Source organism: Anser brachyrhynchus, assembly GCF_964034855.1.
Source record: "Anser brachyrhynchus genome assembly, chromosome: 5".
NCBI lineage: Eukaryota > Metazoa > Chordata > Aves > Anseriformes > Anatidae > Anser > Anser brachyrhynchus.
The window spans coordinates 17,315,507-17,330,471 of NC_137699.1; the positions used below are offsets into that span (position 1 = coordinate 17,315,507).

A 14,965-nucleotide genomic window follows, 5' to 3' on the forward strand; every position below is an offset into this window, starting at 1 on the left:
AGCGAGCTGCTTCTAACTACTAACATATGTCTGGGCGTGGGGAAAGAGATGCAGGAGGGAATACTCCAAGGAGTACGGTAGCATTTCTACATTCTCTAAGCTAGTCATCAGCTACTTCAGTTGTAAGGCAAAAAAATTAAAATGAATGGTCTGAGACAGCAAGATTGTGTCATCCATATAGTGATTGTATAGCAGATCACAGTAACTGTAGTTTTCCTAGTGTTTTCATTATGAGGGAGGATCTCAAAGCATTTCAATGCTTTGTAGTAGTAAGGTGCTTATTGCCCCTACTTTACAAATGAAATCATGAAGGGACAGACAAAGTTAGATCTTGAATTTCTTGATTCATAACAGCCATTTACTGCTTTCAGTGTGAGATGCTGTACATAAGAAGTTCTGAAAAGTCAGCAATTAGTGATAGGGTGGGAGTTAAAACTGTGTCTGAGGTGTTGGAGAAGGCATGTGACAGAACTAAAACCAGGACCAAGGTCTTTTTCCTTTTTAGTTCTTTTTTTTTTTTCTTTTAGCTCCAATATCATCATCACTTTTGTCTTCAGAGTCAAACTACTACTGTCTATCAACAACCAGCACTTGCCTGCTGTAACCAGACAAGGGCTATTCTTGCTTGTACTTTTTGAAATGCCTTCATTGAAGTGTCACTGATGGTGATCTCTGTCAACTGTTTTATTTTAGTGCTTCAGTCTTTTACTGTGCAAACCGCTCCCTGGGGGCCACCTCACCATCTTATTTTCCCACCTCTGCCTTTGAACATCTGAGAATATTCTTTCTATCCCCACCCCTCCCAAAACAGGTATTTCTTTTTTTTCTGTCTTAAATATGGCATACGTGTGACTATTTATTTCAACTCCTTAAGAAGCATAAAGTTGTGATCTAAGTGCTGTCTTCTGGCTGCTTCATGGGAAGACGGGTTGGTGTGGAAGTAAGAGTTGTAATGTAGTCTTTTAAATCAAATTACTTCAATGTACAGTATGTGCCAAGGCAGTATCCCCATTATTTTTTGGTCTCATATTTGAGTTGCCTATAACAGCTCTATGACTGTTGTTGGCAGTGAGAGATGAGAAACAATGGCTATAAGGAGTAGAAAAATATATCTTTCAGATAATTGCAATCAAAATTGAGGTCCACTTGTACTGCAGTATTTAGCTTTCTGTTTCTGTGCATTCCTTCATTATGCGTTGTTATCACCTGGGTTTCAGTACTGCACAGGAGCTGGCAGAGGCTTTGCTTCAAGTTTTGTTTTGAACATATGCTCTGTCCTTTTTCTATTTTTTTTTTTTCCTTACTTTTGGCTAAAAAAAAAGAGAACAAAACTTTGGTTACAGTCTCGGTGAGTGAGTTCTTTGAGCTACACCAATTGTTTCTGGAAGCTAATTATCTTGTGTTAGTAAATGAACCAGTTAGAAAGAATGTTAAATATAGACTTGCAGCAACAAGTCTCCTGTCAAAAGGGAACCTCTCCCTAGTTCCAGATGAGATAGCAGTAACAGCCACCAGCTGGTAGGAAGGTGAGAAACAGAGTAAACCAGGAACAGGAATAGAATTGTAAGTATTATACAATGAGCTTCTTCATGTGTGCGTGCGTGGGGGGGACGTTTGTGAAAAGCAGAGAACCAAGACTGTTTCCCGTACCACACACATGGTTGTGTGCTGCTGGTACTGTAAGGAAAGCCTCTTTCCCTCTCGCTGCCCCTTCCCACCACCCCCCCCATTCCAGACTTGGTAAATGTTGAAATGAAACAGGAATTTGAATGCTGACTCAGAGGTATCAGCACATATTCTCTCTGGGTTGCTTTAATTCCTGCTTTTCCAGCTATAGCAGAATTTCTGCAAATGAAGTTTCAGGCTCTCAAATGCATCGACTTGCCCAGAGGGGAGTAATGAAATCCAGAACATAGCAATTCAAAACATTCCTGATTCCAAACCAATCCCCTGAGTCACTCGGTGCAAAGGACACAACTGAATAGTGAGCTCAATTCAAAACAAACCTGGAGTTCATTATCAATTTGGGTTGATTTAATCTCGTAGCCCTTTCATTATTCCTTTCTTGGACTCTGTGAGGTGAAAGTTTTATCTTCCACTGAAGAGAGAAAGTGTGTTTTGTCAGTGACATGCAGCATAGCCTATTCACATTGGTCTGACAACCTCCAGCACTTTGTAGTCCAAAAAGGAAGCTTGTGTTGAGAGTAGAGCATGGTAAATGGTTTACCAAGAGTCAGTGAGCTTCTTGTGCCCCATTGTATTTATGCATAAAATGGATGTGATAAAATATGAAGTTCATGCCTTTGACATTAAGTATACCACCACCACCGCCCCGTTTATTTTCTGCATCTGTAACTTGCCATGTGAGGTTGTTGCTATGTTAAGCAGATACTATGCCAAGGTAGCAGATGTTGAGACAGTGTCAGATATCCACAAAGTTCTCTCTTCTCAAAGAGTCTGGTCTTGTAAGAGTATAGCTGATATTGAATAGATCTCAGGTGTCAATGGCTGTACTGCATAATTAAGTACAACTTTATATGGCAGAGAGAGAGAGTAATGCTGTCTGCATGTGTTAATGGTAATGAATGGATCTATTTACTAGGGATCTAGTTCAAATGGTTTTAATCTTTCCACTGGTTTATCATTTCATCCAGACTCTTCCATTAATTAATTATGTGGTAATTAATCCTTGTTGCTGTTCATATATCTGTTCCATCTGAATAAATTTGTCTTACCTAGCTGACTAAGGAACAAAGGCATTTATGAACTCTTGTCTGTGCAAAACATGACCCTAACTAAACTATACATGTAATCCTAAGCTTAGGCAGTCAGTCGCTTCTGCTACTGTGAAGTACATATACCTCTGTTTCACAATAATGTGTCTTTACGCATATAGTGCACATTTATTTTCAGTGCATGCTTAGTACAGCCTTGCTGAGGTAATTTCGGTGTCAGCAAGAAGTGAATGGTGCAGTTGTGGCATGCCACCTGTCCTTTGGCTGGAGTGATGGCAGGGAGTTAGGGGCTCCTCTGCAGGTTCACCCTAGGTGTATAGACTGGAAAAGCAGGGGACAGTGCTCTTATTCCTGCTGGCACTGGATGTTCCTCTCAGCTACAAGTTCATGCCAGGTTCCAGTGCATGTAGCTGGTGGTGAGACGCAGTCTGCTGGTGTGGTGTGGTTCCTGCACATGAGCAGCAAGTGACATACCTTCTACGTGGGAGCTTTGTCCCTAAACTGTGAATTTGGAGCCTGGGGGCTATCGTGATGTTTGAATTAGGTTGGCTCTCAAGAGTGTGATCTCTCCTTGCTTTGACCTGTCCCTCTGCAGACAGTGAATGTCTTCTAGATACAACCCAAGCTTTTCTTGAATTGGGAAACAGCTAAAATATAAAACTTTTACTTATGAGCTACAAAACTGTGCATGTTTCCCAGTTGTAACCTAAGGATGTCATTTAATCTTGAGACTCTCTGGATGCACAGTAACCATGAAAGCTCAAGTGAGAGTTTTATTTTCAATACAGAGGGGAGGTGTATGTATCATTCATGATGCAAAATGTAATGCAGTAAGCAGGTATTTGTGCTTTCATTCAGGTCAGTTATTTGCCTCTCAAAAAACCTAGCAAGTAATAGGTTGGGTTTTTCCCCCTCTGCTGATCACACTTTATCCTCTTTCCTTGTGCCCTTCTTATCTATTCTTAATTTTCTGCAGAAATGCTTCGCTGAAATTCAGTCAGATGTGTAGTATTCTGGTGTTCTCTGCATGGGCTCAGACGTTTTAAGCAGTTTCTTTGGAAGGCCTATAAATTGATATAGTAAATAGAAATAATCTTACCTTAAACTGCTCTCCTCTACGAAAATAAAGACAGGAATTGTAAAGAAAAGTTCTTGGTTAATGTTTGAGTATGAATCATAAGTTGCTTCTAAGGATATCTTAGTTTTGATTGGTTCTAGTGCATATGCTGCATAGTCAAATTTTGATCTGATTTAAAACCCTGGCAAGCCTTTGATGTCACCGAGGTTATGCAAGGCTTACTTTGCAAGCCTCTCACCATTTCCTCCTGCCAATACAACCCAGACTCTCGGTCTCTTCAAGAGGAGCAAATGGTTTACTGGGAAATTTACTTGGTTCACCAGGGTTTTCCTGTGTTGTGACATGTAAGTAAGGCAGAAAGGAATATAAGCCATCAAAAGCAAGTCTGGTGTGTTAATCTGCCACTGGCTGGCCTGCAAGTGTGGTGCTGGCTGAACGCCCAATGCATGAGAGATGGGTAGGTGTATCTGTATGCCTTCCCCTGCCCCATTTAACAGCAACGTGGGGGGATTGTCTGGTTTTTAGGGTCAAGAAAAGTGCATCTTCAGCTTACCCTTATTTTTCTGCCCAGAGTCAATTACCAAACTGCACTGTTCATTAGTATTCTTCCTTCTCTAAGGTAAGATATCTGGAGGCTGCTAAAGCATGCTTGCATAGTGGAAGGTATACTACATAACGTAACTTCTGCCTGTGCTTTTCTGCAAAGCCTTTCAAGTGCCAGAATAGTCTCTCAGTCTCTTTTTGCGCATCCTGATGTTGGTACACAAGTTGTATAAGGCAGAGGCATCACAGCACCCTAGTGTATGCAAGACGAGAAACAGGTCTTTCATTCCTGTGTTAAATATGAGTCGTCATTTCTTGGGATTGCTGTCGGGGTAGTCCTGTTGTTGCAGCGGGCTGTCTTAAATATGCCGATTCCATGCAACTAATACACTGCTTAACTATGTCCGTGGTTCCATTTTGGATAGTTCAGGCAGAAAGTTTAATAGCGCAGTGTGCTCTGTTGTCACAGTGGAGAAGGTGCTATTCGTGGCTTAGCTAAGCCTGGCAGCACGTGGCTAAAACATGAACTGGGACACGTAGAAGGCAGGACCAGCCCAGCACAAGCTCTCCACCAAACCCAAAGCTCACTTCAGGACACTTGCTATATATCAAGACCTGCAGTGCAAGGCACTGTGTTTTCTCTTCCAAACAGCTTTCAGTGTCAGATGAGCTCTGGCACTCAGCTGCGACAACCACAGAAGAGGAAATGATTAAAGAAGGAGGATGGAGATGGCTAAAGGAGAGGAGAAGGGGGAGCTGCATACACAGAAAAGCAGAATTCCAGCTGCTTGTTTGGATAAAACAACTCAACTAATTGTTGTTAGTAGAAATTAGTCTTGCTTTTTCTCCAGGTGTGCCCCTGGCAGGTGTGTATCCCTTGATTTTCCCAGTGTTTGTACTGCAGAATTGTGGTAGCTTGTGCTGCAACATCTCACAGGACTGCTGTAAAGAGCATAACAATTTGGGATTTGTTTGCTTTTGTAGCTTCTGGACATGGCCTTTCCTGCAGGTCTCTCGTGACTCCTGAATGCTCAAATAAGAGAGCCCCAGGGGCTGCTGATCACACTGGCCTTATAGTATGGGCTAACAGTGGTGGAGTATGTATGTGGTTTTGCTTGTAAAAAAGAAGTGGAGCATGTTTTTAAGGAGCGTATTTCCTTTCTGCCTCCCCTCAGTGCCTACAGATGTTATTTCAGAGAGGACTGCAACTATGCTGGTTTGTAGAAATCATAGACTGTGTTGTTTCCTAAAATCCCCTTCAGTTTCTCATGCATCTGTGCATGTATACATTCCTGTAACTCAGGACTGTTCTTATAGGTTTCACAATGAGATATATTTTTCTGGGACTTACTGGAAACATTATCAGAGAAAAATAAACGCTGTAGAAAAAACTCATAGCTGGTGACCCAGCTATGTTGTGTTTTTTCTGTCTGTTTTTTATTATAGTTGTGGTTTTCACTAGATTTGCTTCAGCTGTGATTTATTTTAATCTTCTGCTCTGGCATTTGCTGTTTAAGTTTGCATATTCCTTGCATTTTGTTGAGTGTTACTACCTTTCTGTTCCCTGAGTTGTGGGATTGTTTTGAGGTGACATCCAGGCCTTTGTCTTGCTCCTGAGTTGCTCCTGGTTGGCCAGATCTGGGTTGGAGCTGGATTCCCAGGTTCCTAAGTAGGGCATTTGGGGTTTTACTTAACATAATAAATAACTCTTTGGTGGCACTCAAAAGAGTCTAGGAAGATCTTTAAATCTTTTTGATTTATTATGTGTAAGTTCTGGGGCCAGTTTTCAGCAGAGTGGTTGTGGGGTGAAACAGGAGCAAAGATTTCTCTGTAGATTTGAGGTTCTTCTGGTTCTCAGGGTTAGATAAAATGCAACCACTGCAGAGCCCAGGGTGTCCTTCATATTCTGTTGTTAAATGTGGCTGTTAGGGGCTTCCATTCTGCCAGAACTGCGGGCTTTTTCTAGTTCTCGATCTGTGAGCTCAGAGCTCTTGCCTGCAAGACCTGCAGTCTCACACTGCGTGTATTGTTTGGGCAGGAACTTCTCATTTGGTTACCAGATGATTCACAGGCTTGCTGTGATACTGGCTGATGTCATGTGTCCTGCTCCCACGCCCACAGAGCTCACACAAATCCTCTACTTTGCTTATATTTATTTTGTTTCTTTTGTAGTGAAAAGAGTGGCTGCGAACCTCAGTTGTGGAAAGCAAGTGTGGTCAACTACGACAAGGTTTTCTGGCTTTCCTTCCCCTCGTCCTTCGTGTGTGTACACACAGAGTACAGCCTTGTCTTTCCTGCCTAAGCTGGGATCTGATTACTCTGTATCCCCTCTCTGCTCCCTCTCTCCCTCAGCTGATAACACGAACCCTGTTATTAATACAAGCTTTGAGAGCGTTCTCTACCTCACTGCAATCTTGTCTATGAAACTTGTGCAAAAGTTGCTGTCCCTGCTGCCCATGCTGCAAAAGCAAACACGTGGTCGTTTGGCTGGCACGGCAGCGCTACGCAGGCTGACGGGGAGCTGGTGATACAGTCTGTCTGTCTAAACAGCCCGTGCTGCTCTTTTGTCCCCAGTCATTCCTGTGCGGCAGGGAAGTGTGGTTTCTCACAGAAATTAAATATTGCCTGCCGTGTCCTGTTATCTTGGGGCTTGAGTTTGTGTATATTGCCCACTTGCCAGACGGGATCCTGCTCCTTATCTTCAGTGAGCCAACTGGCTGTCATTTAGGGCAACTTTAAGCTGCAGCCGTAGCCCTGGGAGAATGGAGTTGGTGCCACGGGCACGAGTCACCTGGCCACGGACTGCGAGTCTGTTACCGGAGGGACTCTGGGTACAGCCGGTGTCGTTTGTCAAATGTCCAAGGGTCTTGCAGCTGCTGGCCAACCTCCGCATCTGATTTTTGTATTGAGTGTCAAATGTAAAGAAGCCAAACCAAACCCTCAGTGAGCAGAAGGATGCCTCAAAGGAGTGAGCAGCATGCCCGGGATGGGTCGTTGTCTGCCTCTTCAACCTGAGAGCTGGCACTCAGAGATCCAGACCTAGAGCTCTGGCAATGGACTGCGTGGCAGGACTCAAGTACCAATACACTGCCCTTGCTATTGGCCTAATGCGAACTCCCATTGAAATGTTACCGCTTTATTATTCAAAATGAAACTCTGTGTAACCATTTAGGCCATTTTACTGTTGCAAGGCTCTGTCTCCAAGCAGAAGAGCAGAGAAGCTAAGTGTTTAGCAGAAAAATGTAACTGGTAAACCACAAGAACTGGAAAAGAATTAAGAGTGTGAAATAACACTTTCCCTCCCCTTTCCATGAGGCTTCAGCTTGATAGAATCTGTGTAGCGAAACAAAGCAAGCATTTTTTCAATAGGATGCTGGTTTTTTTTTGTTGTTGTTTGTTTGTTTTCCAATTCTTCTGTAACTTTATCACTTTATTTTAGCCCTCTAATTTGGTATTACCAACAGACTCCCAGGTAGGCTTTTGTTGCCTTAAGGAACTTGTAGAGAACCACTCTCATCTTGACATTTGTTTTTCAGAAGATGTAGCAAGATCTCCAAGACACTTTTCACTTCCAGTTTCTGTATAAGTAGGTCTGAGGCAGCCCCATACGGCTTAGTTGGTGACACTGTGAGAACACGATTTGGCTTTCTTTGGCCAGTAGGTAGCAGGAGATGGTCCAGTGAACCTAGATGTAAAATTGCTTTGAGTTGAGAGTGGTATCAAGTGGAATATATTGCTGTGACACTTGCACTGCCTCTGTATGATATCTTGAGAAAGTGACAGGTTAAAAGCAAAGCCTCCAAAGTCAAGCATCAGGAAAAGAGAGACTGGCATTCCTTGTGCCAAACAGAGGAAGTTTAACATCTCTTCTATTCTGCTAAATGTTTGCTATGACAGAGTAACCAGTAATTGTGTGAAGCTGCAGAAGGTCAGTGTTACAATTTTGTAAATGGCTCTGATTTTTTTTTTTTCAAAATTTGACATAGCACCCAATCTTTAAAATGTTACTATTATTTTGGAGCACTACAAATGTGAAAACGACAGCAAGGACTGTCTCCTTGCCATTCGCTCATCCCCTGCTTCCAGTGGTATGTGCTACAGCTAGTTCATGTTCATGGTTTTTTTTTTTCTTTTTTTTTATTCTTTTACAGATAGCAATCCAGCCTTTATACGTGGCAGGCTAAGCTGGTTGCAATGATATGCTGTAAAACAAATTAATAATAAGAAAAATTTATTTCAGACTATTTTATGTGGTGTGATTTATGGGCATTCCAAAATCACTCTGCTTCCATCGTGCAGGATCAAACAGAAGATGTTGAATAACAAAATGAACAAGGAATGTTTTTTTTTTTTTAAAGGCTATGCAACAGCAGCATGTGCTTTCTAGCTGGATGGGAGAATGTATGAATGTTGAAAAGAGATTAGAGGCGTTAGGGTGAGCCAAGATATTGTGCTTTTTAAAAGAGCGGGGAGGGGAAATTCATCCATTTCACAGTCTGGCTGCGAGCCTGCCAGCCCTTAGTCATGGCCTTGTGAAAGGCAGCAGAGAGGCTGAACTGACCATTTATTTGCCTTTTATTTTTGGAAGGAATGGGTTTGGAATAAAAATAAAATAAAAATCTGACTCTCTTACATGACGAAACAATCCATTATATTTTGGCTATTATTTGAGAAAGGATGGCTCTGCCTGTCACAAACTTGGACGCGGTTCAGACTCGCTGTGCCAGAGACCCCCACGGGGCTGGATCCCCGGGTCCCAGCTGGGGTGATGTCATTGCCAGTGGCTGAAGTTGCTCAGGACCAAGCAGGGAATGTGGAGAGCTGCAAGGAAAGAAGCAACTTTCATCTAAAGGTGACAACCTAGGTCAAGAACAGGTAGAATGATAAGTGAGTGGCACTGTGCAGTTTCGGTATGGATGGGCTCCATACAAGAGGGGACAGTGGAGCACCTGCGCGTGGCTCAGCTGTCTGAGTATCTGTTGGTGCAGTCCCGTCAGGATGTGGTGGGGAAAGGCCTTTTCCTCTGCTAAGAAGCTAAACGGATCACATGCTCCCGGCTGGAAGCCACGTGGATTCATTACTCACTGCAGAATTATGGTAAACGATCCTCTCTGGGGCCTCTGCCGTCTGCGTACCCGCAGGAACCTGCTCTCCTGCAGGACGCTCTGTGACTCTTACTTAATCCACTGTGGCCCTCCTTCCAGGGTACTCGTTTTCCTTTCCCTATTTAACCTGACTCATCCGCTGTTCAAAAGCAGTATAAATATGAAACAGGAAAAGTCCTTGGTCGGAAGTTGTGCTGCAGAAATGTACAGTATATCCTTCCATACTAGATGCCTTTAAAAATCTGAACATTTAATAAAAATGTCCATATTACTCCCCTGTTCATAGGTGGAGAAAGGAGGCAAGGAGTAAAATGTCTCCTTCAAAATCCCTCTGAACAGAAGACCCCACTGAGGATATAATCAGGGAAGTCTAGCGTCCCGTTCCCGTGTCTGGAACAACATCCTTCTGTAGCTTACCTGTGGCAAACCCAGCCCCGTGCTCATCTGCTGATGATCTGCAAGGCTCAAAGCTTCAAACTAAGGGAAGCTTTGCATAAAGCACCAAGTGAAGGTGGCTGGCGAAGCTGCGTCTTTTAGTCTAACCACAACTGATTTATTGCCCTCCAGTCGCACTCTGGCAATGAGGAGAACTTCCGATGTGTGGATCTGGTGACGTTAGGAGTGGTTTGCTGCTCCACTGCATGCCCAGGCTTGCCTTTCATCTCCTGGCAGCCTTCTAAAGGCCGGAGAGCACAGAGAGGTTTTGGCCTTATCTCGTAACTCGTCGTAAAATGGCTTCTTTGTCAAATAATTGGTTTTGGAAATGTTTTCTATCAGTATGAAAAGCTTGCACTTTCATCAGGACGTAAAAGGTACCACGAGTGCAGAGGTCCAGCCCCTGTACCACACGTGGGTTTGGACAGAAGGCCTCTGGGCTGTTCCCCTACTTGTCCCCGTGGTCCCCAGGGCTAGCAGTTCGGGTCCCAGTTGTGAACACCAGAAATCTGCAATTCCAGCCATACCCACCTTGTAGCGAAGAGACAATAAACTGATTGCTTTTCAGTCTAATGCTTCCATCGAGAAAGCTGCTAACTATATCTGTTTGCTGAAGCTCTTCTTGCTGTTTGGGTTATTTTTTCTAAGAAGGCTTTTGGGGGGAAAAACAGTTATGAAATAGCCTTGCAATGAGGCTGATGTATAGTACTGTGCTTTATATAAAGCAGTGAACTAGCACTTGGCCTTTCGTCTCAGTGGGTCATGCATTCAGTGCTCACAACAATAGGATCTCGCCTCTGTGAAGACTGATCTGAGAGCTTTTGTCTGCCATACTGCTTCCTTCCTCTGCCTCTCAGAGCATTTTCCAGGCATCTCTGAGGCCTCGTAAGTGGGAAGCAGTATTGTTAACTGTTTAACAGATGAGAAAACTGAGGGAAATGCCTTAGTCACATGATTTAGTGGCAGACTGGACTAAATTCAATATTTCTGCTGCTGTGTCCCATGAGCTATGTACTAAGCCTACTGTTGCCTTTACAGCCTACTAAGTCTTTTCCCACTATAACCTCTGGTTCAGCACAGCCGTATGGTTTATAATGCTACTTCAAAATAGTTTCCCTTTTCTTTTGAGAATAGAGAAGTTTTTCTTCAAAATATCTACCCTCCCCCAGATTTTTATTTTTAATCATCCCCTGCTGAAAAACTCGACATCAATCTGATCTCAGCTTGCCCTTCCAGCAGGAGAGAGGGGGGGTTTGCATAGGCCCCATTGAGAGCAGGGAATGTCAGCGCCTCTCTGGGTTATTTAAGATATATCTGCGATCTAATAAATCTCATGTTGTCATTCTAATGGTACAATAACTTGGAAATGAAAGAAGTCAGCTGGGGGAATGTGTGCGCACTGGAAAAAGCATCCAGAGTACTGTGCTGGGTTTGGATTCTCTTGCGGAAAAATCTTGGAAGCTGTTAGTCTGGTGCACAGAAGCAATGAAGCAAAACAGTGATGCTGCTCTAATAAAGGGAGAGAATAGGAGAAATGGTATACTTCGTGTTTCAGTTTCTTCTGGACTCTTGCATTCTTTTTTTTGTAGTGATGCAAGTTGTGGTGGCACTGTCTCCTAGGAGAAAGCAAACATAAAGAAAGTAAGCCAAGGGGTGACCAAAAGAATGCTCAAGTAGACTTGGGTGTCAAATGATGGTGTTTTTGTTGTTGTTGTTTTTGTTTTTTTTTTTTGTGCCTCCCAGCTCTATATACTGAATAAACTACATCCACGTAGAAATGCCTTGCTCCTTTAAGCTGTAACCCAGGTACAGTGCAGTATGTTGCATAAGACTGCTCTGTGCAGAAGTATTTTACCTGAAGACTGCATAGGTGGCCTGTCTAATCACTCCAGTAACTAATACTCCAAAATAGGAAGAGGATGGTTGGGTAACCACTCCTGTTTTCCCACCCTCTTCCGTGGAGCATGTCTGACTTCCAGAGCTCTGGATTTCCTGCTCTGCCACAGTCCTGAGGAGCGATGCAGGGCAAGGTCTTTGATGCCTGTGCCTCCATTTCTCCAGCTGCAAAACAAAGATCCAGTTCTCAGGTTTCAGGCAGCACGCAGGTGTAGGCAAAAGTGCATTTTCTTTCCTTGTGCTTGGCGGGGAGAAGGAAAATACTAATATGTCTAAAGTGCACTTCCTTTCATTGTAAGATACAATAGGAAAAATTGGGAATAAAACTTGATGCAACAAATATACTTGACTTTTATTTGTGGAAAAGGCATTTGGCAGCAAAAATCAAAAAGCTATATAAAAAAACATATATAGCCTCTTTGAGATAGATGACCTGTGTTTGGCCGGTAGAATTTCCTGCGTTCTGCTTTTCACTTGCTCTGTGCTTATAAGATTTATATACTGTATAGATTAAACACATACAGTATGACCTATGGTATGGTTTAGACTTAACGTAGACTTTAGGGATGATGTGATTAGGCTTATAAGAGACGCTCTTTCTGAGTTGATGAAACCATTTTTACTCAAATCAGTGCCAGAGATCACTTTACAGAAATCAGTGAAGGCCCAACATCTTCTGTGAGTCTGGATGAAACGCTCTGCCATGCATACTTAGGGACTGTATTCTTCCATCTGGAGATGCTGTAGGTGTTCATGGAGGTATCTGTTGGAGAGGAAACTTGCTGATAAGTTGGAAGGGGAGCCTCTTTATCCTGGGCAGATTTCTTATGATTTAATGAAAACTTAAGCTCAGATATTAAATGTTTTTGTTTCAGCGTTGTACCCTGGAACTTCCCCCAGCCCAAAAGGATTAAGAAGTGATTATATTTTTTTCCAGAATGTCAGCTCTGGTGGCAGATTAATGGGAGATTACTGGAGCTGTTTAAGAGGATTCACCATTGTAAGAATTGAATTTTCAGAAGCTGAACCTTATTTAAGGTCTTCTTTCATCAGAACACTCCAGTCTGTATGGGTCTGGGAGAGGTGGAAAAGGTAGAAAAAGTCTATCAAAAAAAACACCTTTTACATTTGCCTGAAGATCTTTCTGAAAAGGTAACATTACTAAATACTATTTCTGTATAGACAGAAATCTTGAGGAAGGAAAACTTACACAGAGGGTGTCAGTAAGTTTCATGGCAACTGGTATTCCTGTGTTCTGACACTTGCCACTGTACTACGGAACAAAAAAATACATGTTTCGTGAGCAGAGAATTTCCTACCTCTGTTTCCTCGACTGCAGAGTATTTTTTCTATGATATAACAGTAATGTTTGTACTTCTGCAGCTTTTACCCAAGTATTGCACCACATATTAAGATGACCAATACATCTATGTGAGTAATGTGGAAGGTTTCCCTAACTGCCCTATAGTAGCAGCCTTCGGGGCTGAATATGGCAGCTGTTAAGAAGCACACAGGAGCAACTTTACACAACAGTTTAGGCTGGGAAATGAAGAAAACTGTGAACTACATGTGTCACAAGTGAGTTAAAACAGTTGGAAAGATGCTGTTCATGTTAAACTGTATCAGGATGCTTCATTAAAATTTCAGCTTTCGGAAAACAAGTGACATGAGCCAAACAGTTGGACCTCTGAGAATGCAGCATGCAAATTCACTACATTCGTAAAATAAATTAATCATTCAAAGTTATGAAAAAGTAGCCTGTGGGTTATGTTAAAATCTGTAGCATTTGTCTCCTCAGCAGACACGGCCGGACTGAGTCACAAGCATGAAAGCTTGCTTGTAAATCCTGCGTCTGCACAACTACGTGAAAGTTTTCACTTTCATTTGAAATTGATATTGCAAGAATATGCTTTAAATTGTGTTCTCAGTGACTGTGAAGGACTATAGGAACATCTGCTTAACTGAAGAGAGTCTAAAATGATAGCCCTGTCCTGAGTGTTTTAGGCCATGGTAAGACCCTCAGAGAATCAGCAACACACAGCCAAGCCTGTCTTGTCAGTATGTCCCTTGGCTGGCCCAGCACAAGTACTGTGGCCATTGAGCGAAGACTCTTCCACACTCCCCATCTATCTCTGACCATCTCTGCGGGGAAGGAGAGAGGAGGGGTCCTGAACAGAGCTAGGGCTTTAATGAGCTGTGGCACTGCGGTATGCTTTGAACTTGCCAAATGCATTAGTCCAGCCCTGATTTCTCATCATTCCTCAGATCAGTCTTAAGAATGGCAGAACAGTTTGTATGTCCACAGGACGGCAGTTTTCATTTCTTAATAGGACATTGTTGCTGTGTGTGGGCAGCTACTGTTTTGTTTTTTTTTTTTCTCCTTTCACTTCAGCAGTGGCTGTATTTCCTTTTTCCAGGAAGCACTGCCTATGAACCACCTTGTTTGATGTGTAAGAAAGTTCTTTTAGATGCTTCAAGGTAAAAGGCATCTGTAAAGGTGCTTTAAAATTAATGATGTCATGCCAGCTCCATCAGAGAGTTTATGATTCTTGGCAGCTTAGACTCTCATAAAATGTGTAATTTATCAATTTTGCTAAATGAGAGAAATCACCCTCCAGCTGAAGTCAGGAACATACATGCTTTAATTGCATTGATGGAGGAAGAACATTATTAGATGAGCTGTCATACTGTAACTAGTTCAGCACAGTATTTTGTTTTGGAATGAGATTGAATATTGAGGAAGTATTCTTTAATTATGATCCTTAAAATATTCAAACATCAGCTGGACTTTTTGCACATTATGTTGTATTTTCCTTTTTCAAGCACAGCACTACATGTAGAATTCCTTGGCACGCTGGCACTACTCGAGTCTAACTTGTCATCAGCACCATGCTAAAATGGCTGTATAGCTTTTGGGTTGGAACTACCTTGCATTCATCCATCTTCAAGTGTGAACCAAGAAATCCCACCTCTGATTGCATGTTTATTACACAGCACATAGTGGGGTAACAAGTAGTGGCTGTGGGTTCAACTGGGGACCCTGACCTGGGGTAAGCACTGCAAATTCTGGAAGCGGTAGCAAGATATGCTAACGGTCCTGAGTATTTTAAGACCTTTTTAAAAAAAGTAAAATAAACAACTGTGAGGAGTAAAGAGAAAAAATGTCTTTTTTT

General features: G+C 42.5%; 2 protein-coding genes across 2 annotated transcripts in view; one reads left to right on the forward strand and one right to left on the reverse strand.

Annotated features, from left to right (window-relative positions):
* ABTB2 (ankyrin repeat and BTB domain containing 2) overlaps positions 1-14,965 on the forward strand; it is a 140,853-nt gene that overhangs the window by 58,433 nt on the left and 67,455 nt on the right. The window lies entirely within an intron of this gene.
* Positions 8,914-14,965, reverse strand: part of NAT10 (N-acetyltransferase 10) — a 103,014-nt gene continuing 96,962 nt past the window's right edge. The window contains exons 29-30 of the transcript XR_013952040.1: positions 11,752-11,957; positions 8,914-11,512 (exon numbers count right to left, since the gene is read on the reverse strand). The gene's annotated coding sequence lies outside the window, so the exon portion shown is untranslated. The remainder of the gene's footprint in view (positions 11,513-11,751; positions 11,958-14,965) is intronic.